Below are 16353 nucleotides of genomic sequence, written 5' to 3' on the forward strand. Positions count from 1 at the left end.
GGGTTAAGTAACTTGCTCAAGGTTACAGGGCCAGTTATTTCAGGGTGTGGTGCTGAGTATCTGAGCCCGGATTTGATCCAGGTCATCCCGACACTGGAGCCAGTGCTCTTACTCGCTGAGCCACCTGGCCGCCCCTAAGCAATTGGGGTTAAGTAACTTGCTCAAGGTTACAGGACCAGGTGTTTCTGGGTGGGTGCTAAGTGTCTGAGCCCGGGATTCGATCTCTAGGTCTTCTCAACACTGGAGCAGGTGCTCTTACTTGCTGTGCTACCTGGCCGCCCCAAGGCTCTTTTTTTTTTTTTTTGGTGACTTAGGTAGTTCAGTTAATTTTTAAATGATCTCTCATGGATCCATTTTTCCAGGCCAGTGTTTTTTCCAATGAGATATTTCACATTGTCTTTTATTTTATATTCTTTTGGTTTTGTTTTATAATTTCTTGATTTCTCATGAAGTCATTAGCTTTCCATTTGCTCCATTCTAATTTTGAAGGAATTATTCCCCAGTGAGTTTTTGAAATTACTTTTCCATTTGGCCAAACTTGCTTTTTAAGGCATTCTTCTAATTGGCTTTTTGGACCTCTTGCCATTTGAATTATTCTGTTTTTTATTGGCTGTTTTTCATGATTTTCTTACATGACTCTCATTTCTCTTCCCAATTTTTCCTCTACTTCTCTTACTTTTTTTTTTTTTTTTGCTTTTTGTAGGGCAATTGGGGTTAAGTAACTTGCCCAAGGTCACATGGCTAGTTTTATTGTGTGTATGTGTTAAGTATCTGAGGCTCGATTTGTACTCAGGTCCTCCTGACTCCAGGGTTAGTTCTCTACTCACTGCGCCACCTAGCTGCCCCAAATAACTGTGTAGTCAAAGTTCATTGACCTTTGAAATTTTCTCTTTTTTTCCCCCCAGCTTTTTGGAGGGCAATTGGTGTTAAGTGACTTGTCCAAGGTCTCACGGCTAGTTTTTGTGTTAAGTGTCTGAGGCCGGATTTGAACTCAGGTCCTCCTGACTCTAGGACTGGTGCTGTATTCACTGCACCATCTAGCCACCCCCTTTATTTTCTTTTTAAAAAATTTTTTAGACTCAAATGTCAGAACACAAGTACAGAATAGAGAAAAGAAACAAAAACATATCATAAACTTAAATATTGGAACTTAAATTTATTAGAAAGAAAAAAATAGTATGTCATCTGCAAAGCAGAACATAAGAGAGGATTCTAAATATGTAACAATAAATTTTCATTTCAAGGAAGCCTGTATGATAAATAATACTTGTATTGAGAGTTGTCCATCTTTTCTTCCTTGTGAGTAGAATTGTTCTCTTCCATACATCTTTTTACTTTGTTCTTTTTTTTCCCTCCCCCTCCCCCCAAGGCTGCAGTAAAGTTTAGTTATGTTTCTCTATAGCTATATATATATATATACCCGTATAGACATATACTTTCCCAAACATTCTACTCTTGATCTTTGTTTTTATATTTGTGCATATCTCTTATTTCCTATCCTTTCTGCCTCCTCTACCTTGTCCTCCTATTGCTTGTCCACCCCGCTCCAAGGATCCCTCCCCATCCTCACATTCCCATAAATCTAAACACCTGCCTATACCCCCCTTTTACCTATTCCCTCCCCTCTAAAGATCCCTCTCTTATATTCCCCCTCTCCCTGTACCCCTACCATTTTATTTCTTCTGATTATTGATAACTTTTATATTCTTCTAAGTAATGTGTGTGTTTGTATATAGATAGATATATATATAGTTCCTTCTTAAACCCATTCCCAATGAAAGTAGGTTAACAGATCTACCAATCCTCCTCATCCATTTAATTCCTCTGTTTTGATTCTTCCTCTTGCACTTCATTTCTTTTTTTTTTTTTTTTAAGCAATTGGGGTTAAGTAACTTGCTCAAGGTTATTTCTATAGCCAGTTATTTCTGGGTGTGGTGCTAAGTATCTGAGCCCAGATTCGATCCCAGGTCATCCCGACTCTGGGGCTGGTGCACTTACTCACTGTGCTACCTGGCTGCCACTTGCACCTCATTTCTATGGTTGGATTTTTTTCTCTTTTAGCTATGCATTTTTTGTGGTAGGAGCTTAATTTTGTAATCACCTCTAGACCTGGGATATGGGAAATGGTGTCTCTAGCCTGGAACTAAAGCCAAACCTCCAATGCCTCTTGTAAGTGCCCGCAGCCAGGGGCTTTCTGCTCCACTGCTTCTTCACTCACCAGGTGTATGCTGGGTCTGGCATTCCCTGTCTTAGATGCCCAACTCCTCTCACTGTTCGCGGGGTAAAAGTTCCTGTGGCTGGGACTGAGACAGCCTCTCAGCCTCTCAAGCTTGCATCTTGTTGTTAAAATGGAACCTAGCCTGGAGGTGTTTATAAAAAATCTTGTCCTGGGACTTTTCTTCATATCTTCTCAAATTTTCCCAGGAAGATCCAGGTTGTGCCTCTGTTTTAATTTATCTCCGCCTACATTTTGTTTCCCTAAGGTGCTATTTGAACTGTTTTGTGGGAGCAAATCTTGAGAGCTTGGAATTTTCTGACCTATTCCGCCATTTTCCCAGAATCCTCTCCTTATTTTATTTTTAAAATTTCTTTTGAGCTCTTCCATGGCCTGCAACCAATTCATATTTTTCTTGGAGTCTTTTGATGCAAGAGTTTTGACTTTGTTGTCTTCTTCTGATTATATGTTTTGATCTTCTTTGTCACCTAAGTAAGATTTTATTGTCTGACTTTTTTTCTTTACACTATTTGCTCATCTTCCCAGCTAAATACTTGACTTTCTAACCCTTTGTCAGGGTAGGACTCTGCTTCTGGTGGGGGTGGGGAGTGGGTGTATTGCCCCAGGCTTTAGGGGTTTTGTATTAGCTGCTCAATCTCCCACTCTCTGTGGGCCCAGAACTTTGGAAGCAGCTGCTGCTGCCTTCGCTGCCACCCTTGCCAACTCCACTGTACTCTTTCACCTAAGTCCCACAGAGTTTTCCCACTGATGTTCTAAGCTATCTTTGGCGTTTGTGGGTTGAGAAGCCTGGACACCACCACAGCTGTCAGCAATTCAGTACCCTGAGACCTGGCATCTCCCATGCTGGATTGTGCTCCACTCTTAGCCTAGTGCTGTCACTCTTCTTGTTTATCTTCCAGGTTGTCTTGGACTGGAGATTTGCTTCACTGTGTCATTTTGTGGGTTCTCTAGCTCTAGAATTTGTTTAGTCATTTTCTACAGTTGGAGAGGTTTGGGAGAGAGCTCAAGTCTTTGTTCTTGCTCCACCCCATGTATCTTTTCTAATATTCTATTCAGATCCTTAGATTGTTTAGTTTTTTTTGGTTAAATTTATCTAAGTCTAAAAGGGGCATATTGAATTTCCCAGCTATAGTTTTACCATCTGTTTCTCATTTAACTTTTTCTTTAGGTATTTAGATGCTAAGCCATTAGATTCATATGTTTTATATTGATATCAATTTATTGTCTGTAGTACTTTTCAGCACAATTTATTTTCCCCCCTTATAACTCTCTTAATTAAGTCTGTTTTTGCTCTTTGTCTGAAACCTTGTTACCTTTGCCTTTTTTTAAACTTCAACTGAAGTAAAATAGATTTTGCTCTAGCTCCTTATTTTAGCTATGTGAATCTTACTGTTTCAAGTCTTTTTCTTCCAAATAACATATTAGATTCTGGATTGTTGTTGTTTTTTTTTTTTTTTTGTCTTTTGGGCAATTGGGTTTAAGTAACTGAAAGAAGGTCACACGGCTACTTTTTTGTGTGGGTGTTAAGTGTCTGAGGCCGGAACCAAACTCAGGTCCTCCTGAATGAGATTTGAACTCAGGTCCTCCCGACTCCAGGGCTGGTGCTTTACTCCCTGCGCCACCTAGCCGCCCCTAGATTCTGTTTTCTAATCCATTTTGCTATCCTATTCTATATTTTGGGGTGAATGCTAATTTTTTTCAGACAGCATGAGTCTACACTCTTTCTCTTCTACCTTAACCCTCCCTTTCCCCCAAATTGAGAATGAAAGAACAAAATCCTCAGTGCAAACATATATTGTAAAGCAAATCAAATCCCCACATAGTCCAAGTCCAAAAAAAATCTTACTCTGTACTCATCAGAAAGTGGATAGCTCATTTCACTATTAGTCCTTTGGAATCTTTTTTTTTTTTTTAATCTTTAGTAGATCATTACACTAATCAGAATTACTGAGACTTTCAGAGTTGTTTATCTTGACTCTTGACCATATTGTTATCATTGTATTAATTATTCTCTTGACTGCCCACTTCACTCTTCATCAGTTTATTTAAGTCTTCCTAGGTTTTTCAAGCTATCCTCTTGGATATTTCTTACAGTATAGTAGTATTATATCATAACTTGTTCAGTCATTTCACATTTTGTGGACATTCCCCCATTTCCATTTTTTGCCACCTCAAAAAGAGCTATAAATATTTTTGTAAATCCTTAAAAGTTTAAGACCAATCCCTCTAGGGGTGGCTAGGTGGCATAGTGAATAGAGCACCAGTCCTGGAGTCAGGAGGACCTGAGTTCAAATCCAGTCTCAGACACTTAACACTTACTAGCCATGTGACCTTGGGCAAGTCACTTAATCCCAATTGTCCTGCCCACCCCCCTCCCCCCAAAAAAGACTAATCCCTCCATTAATCTATCCCCCCCCTTTCCTTCTTTCCTCTTCTCTCCTTTCACTCTGATTTCCATGTTGAATTGGGTGAAATGTATTTTTGTACCCGACTCTCTCTGAGGGTGCATGCGTGGTTGTGTGTGTGTGTGTGTGTGTGTGTGTGTGTTTATTTTCTTCCTTTGACCAGTTCAGGTGAAAGTGAGGTTTAGGTGTCAGTAAGTTTCCCACTTCCCCCATTACTTCCTCCTTTTTTATGTACATGTCTTTTGGTGTGCTCAGATTATGTGACATAATTTTCCCTAACCTCCCCCCAGCTCACCCCTCTCCTACAAATGTATTCCTCTTATTTTTCCATTCTTAAGATCATCAAGACATAATAGAGCTATTCCCAGGCCTAGTCCAGTTAGACTCCCTTTGTGAACCCTAATGATGATAGGGGTTCAGAGGGGACACAAGTATCATCTCTGCATGTTAGAATGTAAGCAGTTTATCTTTGTTTAGTCCTTTATCATAATTCATTGCTGTTTATCTTTTTATGTTTCTTTTAATGCCTTTGTTTAAACATGAGAATTTATATCCAACTTTGATCTTTTCATTAGGAATGTTTGGAAATCATCTATTTCATGAAAGATCTATTTTGCTTCTTGTAGGATTATGTTCCATTTTGCTGGTAAAGCTATTTTTGGTTGTAAGGTTATATCCTTTGCCTTATTCCAAGCTTTCTTCTCCTTTAGAGTGGTAGCTGCCGAATTATTTGTGATCCTGACTGGCTCCTTGGTGCCTAAATTCTTACTTTCTCACTGCTTATATTATTTTTCTTTGACCTGGAATTTCTGAATTTTGATTATAATGTACCTGAAAAAAATTTCTTTTTTTTAATGACGTTTTTTTCTTGGTATTTTATTTTTCTTCAGGAAATTGCAATCTTTTTATTAACTAATTAATTTTTAGTTTTCAACATTCACTTTGCACAAGATTTTGAGTTCCAAATTTTCTCCCCATCTCTCCCCTTTCCCCACTCCATGACAGTGTGCCCTGTGATTACCCTTTTCCCCAATCTGCCCCCCTTTCTCTTATCACCTTCCCTTCTATTTTCCTGTAGGGCAAGATAGATTTCTGTACCCCATTGCCTGTGTATCTTATTTCCCAGTTGCATGTAAAAACAGTTAACATTTTTTTTTTAGAACTTCCAAATTTTCTTCCTTCCTTCCTTCCTCCCCATCTTCCCTCCTTGAGAAGGCAAGCCATTTAATAGAAGTTATACATATGTAGTCATGCAGAATACTTCTATGATAGTGAAATTGTGAAAGACTATATTTCCCTCCATCCTATCCTGCGCTCCCCCCGCCGCCCATTTATCCTATTCTCTACTTTGACACTGGCCCTCCTCAAAAGTATTTGCTTCTGATTATCCCCTTCTGCAATCTGTCCTCCCTTCTATCACACATCCCCATCCCTTTTCCCCCTACTTTCCTGTAGGGTAAGATGGATTTCCATACCCAGTTGAGTGTGTATATTATCCCTTCCTTAAACCAAATCCGATGAGAGTAAAGTTCACTCATTCCCTTTCACTTCCCTCCTCTTTTCCTCCACTGTAAAAGCTTTTTCTTGCCTCTTTTATATGATAACTTTCCCCATTCTACCTCTCCCCTTCTCCTTCTCCCAGTACATTCATCTCACCCTTAATTTTATTTTTTAAACATCATCCCTTCATATTCAACTCAGGCAGTATTCAACTACCCTAATAATGAGAAAGGTCTCATGAGTTGTGTAGTGCCAAGGCAATATTCACAGTGCCAACGGTCACTGTAAATATACTGGCGTAGTGCTAAAGCACAAAATATAACAGACTCCATATAGAAGACAGAAACAAAATATTTATGCAGATATCAGAAAATCAAATTCCAAAACCAGTAAGCATTCCATCATAGTATCAAAGAAGTTAATAAATCATAACAGCACAGGGAGCCGTAGCATCCTTTAGCCTTCCCACAAATCAACATTTTCTATCAGGCCTGTCTACTTTGGATGCATCCTCTTCTCCAAACTGTGCCTAACTGCTCTGACTCCCACCTTCCTGACTTTCCCCCCCCCTTAAGCAAAACTCTTCCCACCACAGGCTCTGTGTGATTACATTCAGCCTATTAGGGGGCAGAGTCTATTTTCTTTCTTTTTTTTTTTTTGGAGGGCAATTGGGGTTAAGTGACTTGCCCAAGGTCACACGGTAGTTTTTGTGTTAAGTGTCTGAGGCCGGATTTAACTCAGCTCCTGACTCCAGGGCCTGTGCTCTATTCACTGTGCCACCTAGCCTCCCCTTAGAGTCTATTTAAATCAGGGAAGGTCTTCAAATTACCTTAGTCTTATTAAGGGGCAAGGAAGATCTTACCTACAAATTGCAAATATGTTTCTATATAGGAATGTAAACAGTTCAACTTTGATAAATCCTTTATGGTTTCTCCTTTTCATGCTTTTCTTGATTCTTGTATTTGAAAGTCAAATTTTCTGTTCAGCTCTGATCTTTTCATCAAGAATGCTTGAAAGTTCTCTGTTTCATTGGATTTTTAATTTTTCCCCCTAAAGGATTATACTCAGTTTTGTTTTTGTTTTTTTTAAAGCAATTGGGGTTAAGTAACTTGCTCAAGGTTACATGGCCAGTTATTTCTGGGTGTGGTGCTGAGTGTCTGAGCGCAGATTCGATCCCCCAGGTCATCCTGACACTGGGGCCGGTGCTCTTACTCGCTGAGCCACCTGGCCACCCCTGATTATATTCAGTTTTGCTGGGTAGGTGATTCTTGGTTTTAATCCTAGCTCCTTTGACCTGGAATATCATATTCCAAGTTCTCCCAGAAAGTTTTGATTTTGGGGTTTCTTTCCATTTTCAGTTTGCTTTTTGCTTCTAAGACTATGAACAATTTTCTTTTAAGATGTCTTGAAATACAAAATCTAGGTTGTTTGGGGTTTTGTTTTGTTTTTGGCAATGTGTTCAGATTGTCCAGTGATTTTTGCATTTCTTTTTTCCTTGATTTGCTTTGTAAATCAGTTGTTTTTTCCTAGTAAATGCCTTAATAATTTTTTCTCTTTTTTAGCCTTTTGACTTTATTCAGTATTTCTTGTTGTCTCTTGGAGTCATTGGCTTCTCTCTGGTTCATTCAAATTTCCAACAAGTTTATTGAGTGGGTATGGTTTTGAACCTCTTATGCCAAGCTCTTTATTCCCTGTCCATTTCTTTCTTCCATAGTTCTTATTTCTCTTATAATTTTTCTCTCTTGCACTTCCATTTATTAAAAAAAAAAAACATTTTAACGCTAAAAAATATGAAACTCTTATTTCATCTCTTCTAGGAATTCTATTTGGATTTGTACCTGAGTTATGTTTTTCTTTGAGGCTTTGCTTATAGTTGTTTTGGAATCATTCTCTTCTGGGTTTGTGTTTTGAATATATAACTCACCACATTAGCATTTTGTGGTGGGATTTTCCTTCCTTCCTTCCTTCCTTCCTTCTCATTTCTTTTTTTTCAAATGCTTTATTAACTTCTGATTTACATCATTCATTTCCACCAGATTTTGAGTTACAAATTTTCTCCCCGTTTTTCCCCTACCTACCCCCCCCCAAATAGAAGTCCCACAGGATATCCCCTCCTCCAATCTGCTCTCTCCCATATTTTCTCCCATACCCCTTTTGACTTTTCCAGTGGATCTCTATGCCCCAGTGCCTGTATATCTTATTTCCCAATTACATGTAAAATAGTGTTGATAATAATTATATATATACACATACATATTTGAATATTTGATTTTAAAACTTTGAATTCCAGATTCATTCCCTTCCTCCCTTGTCACCCACCCTTACTAAGAAGATAAGCAGTTCAGTATAGGATGTACATGTGTGGCTAATGCAAAACATTAACATAGTAGATATATTGTAAAAGACTGACTATATTTCCCTCCCTCTTATCCCACCTCCCACTTGTTCTATTCTCTACTTTGATCCTGTCCCTTTTCAAAAGTGGGTGCTTCCAACTTCCCTCCCCCCCAGCCTACCTTCCCTCTTATCCCTTTCGCCCCTACTCTCCTGTACAGTGAGATATCCTATTTAGTGTGTATTTCATTCCCTCCCCCAGCCAAATTTAATGGGAATAAGGTTGACCCATTCCTTTTTGCCTTCCTATTTTTCCCCGCCATTGTAACCATTTTCCCTTGCCTTTTCTATATGATATAGTTAACCCCATTCTGTCTCTCCCCATCTCCTCTCATTATATTCCTCTCTCACCTCTTAATTTCACCTTTTAAGTATCATCCCTTCCTATTAAAGTGGTCCTGTGCCCTCTATCTATGTATACCTGTAAACATATATACATACATTCACATATGTATTCATATGCCCATATACCCTCATATATGTACATATATATTTCTGTTCCCTTCAACTACTGAGATAAGTTACAATTATTGTTTTTCCATGTAGAAATGTTAATAGTTCGACTTTGATAAGTTCCTTATGATTTCTTTTCCCTGTTTACCTTCTCATGCTTCTCTTGTTTCTTGTATCTGAATGTCAGATTTTCTGTTCAACTCTGGTTTTTTCATCAGGAATGCTTGAAAGTCCTCTATTCCACTGAATGACCATATTTTCCTCTGAAACATGATACTCAGTTTTGCAGGGTAGGTGACTCTTGGTTTTAATCCCAGCTCCCTTGACCTCCGGAATATCACATTCCAGGCCCTTCGATCCCTCAGTGTAGAAGCTGCCAGATCCTGGGTTATCCTGATTGTGTTTCCACAATATTCAAATTGTTTCTTCCTGGCTGTTTGTAATATTCTCTCCTTAATCTGGGAATTCCGGAACCTGACTATAATATTCCTAGGAATTTTCTTTTTGGGATCTTTTTTCAGGAGGTGATCGGTGGATTCTTTCAACCTCTATTTTGCCCTCTGGTACTAAAACATCAGGGCAGTGAAGCTGCCACGTGGTGCTCTCTGGCTGTGCCAGCACCTCTTAAGCCACGCACTCCCATTTAGTGGTCCCAAAGTCCAGACTGCACTGACCTCTAACTTTGTCCTTCACATCTGTGTGTTGATAAATCTGGAAACGGCCACATCTGCTGCTGATCTGGAGTCCCTCCGTCTGGCGGCTGGTCAGGCCTGGCCCACCCTGGGGCTAAAGCCTTGCAGTGGGGCTGGGCTCGCGGGCCTGCTGGGCTGTCCTGAGTGGGAAGTTAGCTTGTCTGTGTCATTTTGTGGGTTCTGCAGCTCCAAAGTTTGTTTAGTGTCCCCTTTTTACATGGATTGGGGGAAGGTGGAAACCGGAGCCGCGGGGAGGTCATGCTTCTACTCTGCCATCTTGGCTCCACCCCACCCCCCTTCTTCTCATTTCGTTCTTCAGACTTCATATTAGGCCTGGCCATGGGAACATCTCAGCTTATCATTTTACTGCATTTTTGAAGTATTGTTTTGTATTATTGTAGAATTTCAGGCTGGGGACTTGCTAGCTTTCAGTACTCACAAGGTGTCTAGGGCAAAGTCTGATTGCTTTTCTTTCCCCAGTCTGAGCTTTGCAAGCTCTTGACCTGTATTTTAGTGTGATCAATAGTAGACTGTTGCTGGACTCGACCACTTTCAACCAGCTGGGAAGTCCTGATGTTTCACAGTGACAGAATTATAAGATTCTCTTTAGTCTGGGAATCTTGCCTTTGTTATTCCTTTTTGGGCTTCAGGCCAGACTAGAAGGTGCAACTGAGATCCTGGGATCTGAGCCACACTGCTGCTGCTTGCTTCTGAACTTATTTCTCAGTACACTGCCTAGGACCTTCCACTGCCCTCTGTTCTAGAACACCAGCCCTGGTCTGCTGTTCCCCTTCTCATTCAGCCCTGGATTTGTAGGTGACAAAGCTGATAGTTGTTGTGGTTCCTTGCTTTGGGTTGGGGTACCCCTGTATATGTCTACAAGCCCTCTTTTTGCCCTGAAGGCCAGTGTTCCATGTCAGCATGCCCCTGCCCCATTCCATCCGTAGTATTTGTGGCCATTTTTTTCTATTTCCTGATGTTGCCCTGGGCTTGAAAACTGATTCACTGTGATTTTTTTCTTTCCCTTCCCGCCTCCCCTTCTTTTAAAAAAAAAAAATTTCCCAGGAGCGGCCAGGTAGCACATTGAGTAAGAGCACTGGCCTCAGTGTTGGGATGACCTGGGGATCGAATCCGGGCTCAGACACTTAGCACCACACCCAGAAATAATTGGCTGTGTAACCTTGTGTAAATTACTTAAAAAAAAATTCCCTGGTAGAATTTAATCTGGTACATATTCTGGATCTGTTTTGGCAGGGACCTCATTGTATTGCTTCCTGCTACTCTGTCACCTTTCCTCCTCCCTCTGCTCCCTGTTTACTTTGGATATTAGGAGAAATTTGTTGTGGAGATATTTCTCTCTCAACAGTAGAAGGACTGGAGTTTAAGAACACCTCCAAGGCTTTTGCTGCTTTACTTGACACTGTCCTTTTTTAGATCCCTAAGGTCAGTTAGTCAGTAAATATTAAACTCTTTACTATGTGCCAGGCACTGAGAATTGGGAATGCAAAAAGAGACGAAAGACAGTCCCTGACTTCAAGGTACAGTCTAATAGAAGATAAAACAAGCACATGTGTACCACCAAGTTATGTACAGGATAAATAGGAGTTAATTAAGAGAAGGAAGGCACAAGAATTAAAGTTTGGGAAAGACTTCTATAGAAGATGAGATTTTAATTGGGACTTGAAGCCAAGGAAACCAGGGGGTGGAGATGAGGAAGGAAAGCATTCCTTGAATGGGTTATAGCCAGAGAAATTGCCCAGAGCCAAGGAATGGAGTATCTTACTTGAGGAACAGCAGGGAGGCAGGACAGTGTCAATGCATCAAAGAGTCATGGGGGAAAAGGTATAAGAAGACTGGGGTGGTGGAGGGAAGGGAAGCTTGTTATTAAATTATTTATTTTTAGTTTTCAACATTGAATTCCATACGTTTTCGATTTTCTCTCCCTCTTTCCCCACTGTCATCCCCAAGACAGCTTGCCATCTGATATGGGCTCTACACATAACATTCCTATTAAACACATTTTCGCATTATTCATGTTGTATAGAAAAATTATAACAAATGGGAAAAACCAGGAGAAAGAAAAAAAACAATAAAACAAAGCAAAAAAGAAAATAGCTTCATTCTACATTCTTATTCCATAGTTCTTTCCCTGGATATGGCTGGCATTTCTCATGTGTGTCCTTTGTAGTTCTTTTAGGTCCTCACATTACTGAGAAGGGCAAAGTCTTATCAGAATCAGTCCTCACACACTGTGGCTATTACTGTGTACAGTGTTCTCCTGGTTTTGCTCCCCTCCCTCAGCATCAATTCATAGAAGTCTTTCCAGGTTTCTCTGATGTCTTCCTGTTCATCATTTCTTATAGCACAATAGTATTCCATTACATTCATACACCACTACTTGTTTAGCCATTCCCCAGTTGATGGGCATCCCCTCGATTCCCAGTTCTTGGTTCTTGGTCACCACCAAAAGAGCTGCTATAAATATTTTTTTACATGTGAGTCCTTTTCCCATTTTTATGATCTCTTTAGCATTCAGCCTTAGAAGTGGTATTATTGCTGGGTCAAAGGGTATGCACATTTTATAGTCCTTTAGGCATATTTCCTTATTGTTCTCCAGAATGGTTGGATCAGCTCACAGCTCCACCAACAATGAATTAGTGTTCCAACTTAGGGAAGCTTGTTAAGAAGGGCTTTGAATACCAAACAGGATTTTGTATTAGATCCAGGAGGAAATAGGGAGCCACTGGAGTTTATTCAGTAGGGTGGTGAACTGGTGGGACTGGTGCTTTAGGAGAATTACTCTGCTGGCTGAATTGATTGCATATGGGGAAAGACTTAGGACAGGCAGACCCACCAACAACTATTGCAGTAACCAAGGTGTGGGGTGATAAGGACCTGCACCAGAGTGGTAGTGGTGTCAGAGGAGAGAAGGGGATATATTTGAGAGCTGTTACAAAGGTGAACTCAACAGACCTTGGCCACAGCTTGAATATGGTGGGTAAGAGATAATGGAGAATCCAGGATGACTCCTAGGTTATGAGTCTGAGGGACTAGAAGGATGGTATTGCCCTTTGTAGTATGGAGTTCCCCTACAGGGAGACAAGGGGAGGGTTTGGGGGAAAGATATTGGGTACAGTTTTGATAAGTTGAGTTTAAGATGTCTACTGGACATCTAATTTGAGATATCTGAAGGGCAGTTGAAGATTGGGGTTCAACAGAGAGGTAATTTGAGAATCATCAACATAGAGAAGATGATAATTAAATCCATGAGAGCTGATGACATCAAATGAATTGGTATAAAGGAAGAAAAGAAGAGGGCCCAAGACAGAACTCTGTGAGATACCGAGAATGTGATTGGGAAGCAGATTCACCAAAGGAGATGGAGAAGGAAAAGAAAATAAAAGACAGTAGGATAAAAATTTTTATTTCAAAATAAAATTATGATATCTATTTCTAATTATTTACATTTAAAGTAGGCTTGCATAGATTGGAGAAAAAAATTTATTTCCTGAGATCACTTGTGTAGGAATTTTGCATACCTTTTGTTACACCTTTGCTCTTAATAGGATTTTTACAAATGAATTATACATTTGTGGTCCTTTAACTTTTTTTTTTTTTTAAAGCAATAGGGGTTAAGCAACTTGGTCAAAGTTACACGGCCAGTTATTTCTGGGTGTGGTGCTGAGTATCTGAGCCCGGATTTGATCCAAGTCATCCCAACACTGGAGCCGGTGCTCTTACTCGCTGAGCCAGGTCCTTTAACTTTTGATTTACCACTTGGACAGTCTTTAATAAAGTCCTCGCCTTTTGGATATATTCTTATTGTCTAATGATGGAATTGTTCAGTTATTTCAATCTGAATCTTTGTAACCCCATTTGGAATTTTCTTGGCAGAGATACTGGAGTAGTTTGGCATTTTCTTCTCCAGGCCATTTTACAGATAAGGAAATGAAGCAAACAATCTTATGTGACTTGCCCAGAGTCACACAGCTAGTAAGTTTCTGAAGCTGGCTTTGAACTCATGAAGACATAGGTCTGTCACTATCCACCATGCTTGTCACCTAGCTGCCTGAATGTCAGGATTACAAACTTTTTAATGTATTCAGCTCTTGATGAGGGCCACATCTATAATATTGTTGGGGGGAAGAAGCCATCTTGTTGCTCTTAATAAGCAACCCCTAGTGATTTGGTTAAGAACATCTTACTACAGTGTTATTTTTGTTGTAAAATAGAGATACAGCTTTTGCTTGGGGTTGTTCTTTGCTGGAATCTGAGCATCTGAATGGAAGATATTCATAAATAGGTACAAACTTGGATCTATTAAAGTAGAATGAAATCAGTATCATTATTGCCTTCTCTGTAGATTTCTGGAAATTCTGTACAGTTCTGACTAAAAATCCCAAATATGTTTCACCTTTACTTTGCAAGTCTCAAAAGATCAAAGGATGTAAAAAATTGACATACATTACATTGTAGCCTTTGTTGAGTAGTGGTTTCATTGAATTTTAACAGAACAACTGAATGTATGCTGGTATCCTTGCTTTCAGTATTCCCTTTTCCTAAGTAAGTGAATGCATTGTAAAAGTATTTTCAGTGTTTTCCTGCCAGCCAAAATTTTCAGGTCAGATTTGTCTGGTTTGTTTGACATATATTAAATATATTTATATCATGCCTTTCAAGGCATCAATTGCTCATCCACCATTATATGTTCATCAGGTATAATGCCTTTAGGATAAATTTCAATAAAAGGATTCCACAGTGAAGAGGCTGTACAAAATTTATCTTGAGATTGATTTTATTTGCCTTTATTTTTAAGGTCAAAGCAAACTTCATTACTTAAAGGGGTTGACAAGGTGATATAATTTTAAGGAACAAAGGACGTGCCCTGCCCCAGGAGCTATTTAACATACCTTTTATGGATAGATTTCTTCCACTGATAATATGACAATAAGACCAATGTGACAATAATATTTCTTTTTTTTATTTTTGAGGGGGGGGGAAGCAAGGCAGTTGGGGTTAAGTGACTTGCCCAAGGTCACACAGTTAGGCAGTGTTGTGTGTCTAAGGCCAGCTTTGAACTCAGGTCCTCCTGACTTCAGGGCTGATACTCTGTTCACCCTAGCTCCCCCTTATTTCTTCTAAAGTAATGTACCGGTTAGCCCTCATTGTTCTTCTGCTTTTATACATTTCTGAATATTTATAAGCATTGATTTGCTAATATGAGGTTGAAGTATAATATTTAGCTTAAGTGACCTCATTCTCATTGCCAAGAAGAACCATTTTTACTTTTCAGACATTGTGACTCTTCTCTCTCTTTTTTTTTTTTGGTCTTTATTAATTTGTTTACTTTTAGTTTACAAGATTCATTTCCACAATACCGTGAGTTTCAGATTTTCTCTCCCTCCCCCTCCCCGCCATGGCGGCATACAATCAAGTATAGTATCTGCAAGTATTTTCACATTAGGTATTAGTCAGGTTATAAAGAAGGATTGTATCAGATGGAATGAACAGTGGGAAAGAAGAAACAAAACAAAACCGAAAAAGAAAAAGAGCAGATAGTTTGCTTCACTCTGGGTTCAAACTCGGCTCTTTCTCTGGATAGAGACATTATTCTCCATCATGAGTCTTTTGGGGTTGACTTGTAACCCTGGATTGCTGAGAAGCATTCTGTCAAAGTTGGTTTTCACACATACATTGTCTGTAAAATTGTGTACGAATTTCTCCTGGCTCTACTCTTCTCATTCAGCATCAGTTCGTATAAGCCTCTTCAGGTAAATATGAAATCCATCTGCTCCTCGTTTCTTATAGCACAACAGTATTCCATAACATGCATATACCACAACTTGTTCAGCCATTCCCTAATTGATGGGTACCCCCTTAATTTCCAATTCTTTGCCACCATTCTTCTCTTTTGTAATAAACTTGGGTCTGAGAAAACCTCCTTACTAGACTTTTAGATTGTCTGCTGTATAAGGAACTTCACTGATGGACTCATTGTTACTGGAATCAAATGAGCTCCGTTTCACACATTGTAGTCATAACATTTACATCATTAAGTTCACTGTCTGAAAATTTACCATTCACTGAGTCAGATGGGATATTTCTTATTCTAAAATTTGTTCATTGGAGAATTTCTTGGACATTTTATCTGTGAGGATGCAAGCAAACTTTTGTATAGTTGAGAATCTTTACCTTGGTATAGTTGTGCAGAATACCTCCTTTGATTCTTTTCTGCTTTTAAAAAAATATACACAGATATAAATACGTATATTTATACAAACAAACACATACATTTGGGAGTTAAATGTGGCATTATATATAAAGTCAAATTTCTTTTAAGTTTACCCTGAATTTCTTTTGTAAGATGAGTATTTATTCCAGTTGTTTGCCATCCTTTGGTTTCTCCAGGTGAAGATTTCTAAGGATAGTACCCAGTAAAGCATAATATAAAGAACAATATATTGTCAAGAGAGTCTCTAGGCCTAGTTTTTAATCCTGCAGGTGTTGCCCATGTTATTTTGGAACATTTTAATCAATGCCATTTTTCCACCAAATCTTGGATTAGGACAGAACTTGATAAATCCTTAGATTCTTTTTTTTTTTTTTTAAAGCAGTCAGGGTTAAGTAACTTGCTCAATGTTACATGGCCAGTTATTTCTGGGTGTGGTGCTAA

At 39.2% G+C, this 16353-nt stretch overlaps 1 protein-coding gene across 2 annotated transcripts in view; it reads left to right on the top strand.

Annotated features, from left to right (window-relative positions):
• Positions 1 to 16353, top strand: part of NAA15 (N-alpha-acetyltransferase 15, NatA auxiliary subunit) — a 101056-nt gene that overhangs the window by 25017 nt on the left and 59686 nt on the right. The window lies entirely within an intron of this gene.

The sequence above is a fragment of the Petaurus breviceps genome, unplaced genomic scaffold, assembly GCF_028583685.1.
Source record: "Petaurus breviceps papuanus isolate PSGF00001 unplaced genomic scaffold, PetGlider_PUasm1.0 76, whole genome shotgun sequence".
NCBI classification, from domain to species: Eukaryota; Metazoa; Chordata; class Mammalia; order Diprotodontia; family Petauridae; genus Petaurus; species Petaurus breviceps.